Source organism: Homarus americanus, unplaced genomic scaffold, assembly GCF_018991925.1.
Source record: "Homarus americanus isolate GMGI-L3 unplaced genomic scaffold, GMGI_Hamer_2.0 scaffold51859, whole genome shotgun sequence".
Taxonomy (NCBI): Eukaryota; Metazoa; Arthropoda; class Malacostraca; order Decapoda; family Nephropidae; genus Homarus; species Homarus americanus.
Window position 1 is genome coordinate 4,502,788 of NW_024711292.1, and position 2,629 is coordinate 4,505,416.

General features: G+C 44.4%; 1 non-coding gene across 1 annotated transcript; it reads left to right on the forward strand.

The window, feature by feature from the left end:
* The first annotated feature begins 522 nt into the window (after positions 1–522).
* Trnag-gcc lies at positions 523–591 on the forward strand. Its single transcript has one exon. It is a non-coding gene; the product is annotated as a tRNA-Gly (tRNA).
* The last annotated feature ends 2,038 nt before the right edge of the window (positions 592–2,629 follow it).

Genomic DNA, 2,629 nt, shown 5'->3' on the forward strand with positions numbered 1-2,629 from the left:
TATAAAGATTGACCCGGGTAAGGAGGTCAGTGATTTGTTATGAAGAATGCAGCTTTTAATTAGTTAATTTGAAGAAAGCCGAGTACTGGTGTGAATTGTAATGAACCTAATAGTAGTTATTTTTTGAAGGTCAACTATATTTTGTATTGTAATTGAGTGCACTATTTTTTATTAGAAATAAATTAGTTAAGTCATGAATGATGTTTCACCCTTACTCCCACCTTGGTTTGATGAATGCAAACATACACCTTGCTGGCTTTGTCTGCCAGCTACCTAACAAGCTACATACTGTCCAGGGGGTCTGGTGGCAGCAACCTAAAATTTAGAGTAGAGTTAAGTTATCCCCATAGGATTAGTGACCCCAAAATGGACAGTATAAATTGGATCTACAGTATAAGGGAAGTGGCAGTTGTGAACATTCCAAGAATATCTCTGAAAAGAATAATGTAAAATATCTCAATCTTTAAACACATTTATGTAATAATCTAAAATTACTAAGTATACCTATTCACTAAAAACATAGCATCGGTGGTTCAGTGTGAATTCTCGCCTGCCACGCGGGAGGCCCGGGTTCGATTCCCGGCCGATGCATCTTTAGTTTTACACCTGATGTCGAGACGTTCAAAGGCATCACCAGCTAGCAGGTCATCAAATATACACCGAAGGTTGCTAATTGATTGAGGACGATATGCCAGAAGCTATACGCTCCTCCATACAAATATTTGCGGACGATACTAATTAAGTTCTTCAGAGAATCAGAGCTAAATGTCCTGTTAAGAGGGACAGGAAGATCCATGTCGGCCTCAGGACTGGTCAAAGGAATTGCTGTTATGATTCAACGTCACGTAATTCAAAAGGATATACCTAGGACGTACCAACTGTAAGGAGGCGTATTACATGTCCCAACGGGAGGAGGAATCCTCATTAACCGAGAAAATGTGAAAAGGACCTGGGTGATTGAAAACGAACTGAAGTTCTCGGACCATCATTACGAGAGAAAGGTGAATCAAGCAAATAAGTTCTTAGGTTATATAAGGGTGCTCACATACCTAGATGGTCCGCCCCTCATAACGCTCTTCAAAGGTGAGGTACTTCCCTGTTTGGAGTACTGTCACCTTGCCTGGTTCCCGTGATATGCTAGAGATTGTCAGTTAAATGAAAATGTCCAGAGGAGAGCCATAATTGGTGCCTGCATTGCGGCACCTCAGGTACCCAGAGAGAATAGAAAGCCTAAAGTTGCCTAGCTTATACTATAGGCAGACAAGGGTAACTTAATAGAGGTCTATAAACATCTCAAAGGGCATTACTCAGACGAGTGTTCATAGTTGAAGTAACAGATGTCTGCACCACTAAAGATCACAGCCTCAGGTTGAAGAAACCACAAAATAAACAATTGGCAGGGCAAACTTTTTTGGAGTAAGAGTTGTAAACTTGAATAATCTGACAGTCAATGTTGTGACGGCATCGAATTTATGGGGAACCACAGGGCAGTGTATTGGGCCCGCTGTTGTTTGTTTGTTTCATAAATGACATGCCTGACGTTGTACACTCCTCCATACAAATGTTTGCCGATGACGCCAAGTTATTTCGGGAAATTAAGAACCAAGCGGACTGTGAAGAGCTGCAGAAGGACCCCTGTGGGCCCAGGAATGGTCGAAGAAATGGCTGCTGAGATTCAATGTCACGAAGTGTAAGAAATGCACCTGGGCGAACTAACGGTAAGGAGGCGTATCATATGTCCAACGGGATGAAGAAACTGCACTAGTTGAGACTGTGTGAGAGAAGGACCTAGGTGTGTATGTTGACAATGAGCTGAAGTTCTGGCCATTATGAGAAGAAGGTAAATTCAGGCAAATAAATTATTGGGTCTTATAAGAAGGTCGTTCAGATATCTTCGGGAGGAAGTGCTTCCCATCTGAGTACTGTCACCCCATCTGGTCCCCGAGATATGCTAGGGACTGTCAGTTGGTTGAAAATGTTCAAAGGAGGGCCACCAGACTGGTGCCTGCACTTCGGCACCTCAGCTACCCTGAGAGACTCCGGGGACCTAGTTGAGGTGCATAAGCATCTCAGGGGCACTACTCAGTTGAGTGTCCCATTGGAGATGGCGGACGCTCGTCCCACAAGTTGGTCACAGCTCAAGCCTGCAAGTCCAGAAACCGTGAGGGCAACTTTCGAGGTGAGAGTTGTAAACTCTTGAACAATCTACCAGAGTGTGGTGACGGCACCGAGTGTGAGCCTTTTCAAGACAAGACTTGATCAACACTGGAGCGGGTTCAGGTACATTCAGGAGCCGGTGCATGCCCAGTATTTGCCAACAGTGCGTGACAGAGACGTGACCGATCGCCCGGGCGGCTAGCGAGCTGATCTTTTGGTGAAGAAGATAAATGAAAAGGAAAAGTAATCAGAGACGTGACCGATCGCCTAGCGGCTAACAAGCCGATCAGTGGCGAAGAGGATAAAAGCAAAAAAAAAAGTTCATTCAAGATCAGACGACCAAAACTGGCGCAGCAGGTACAGATACATTCTGGAGCCAGTACATACACAGTACTTGCCAAAAATGCGTAACAGAGACGTTTCTGATCACCGGAGTGGCTAAGGGGCTGATCAGCGGCGAAGAGGATAAAGT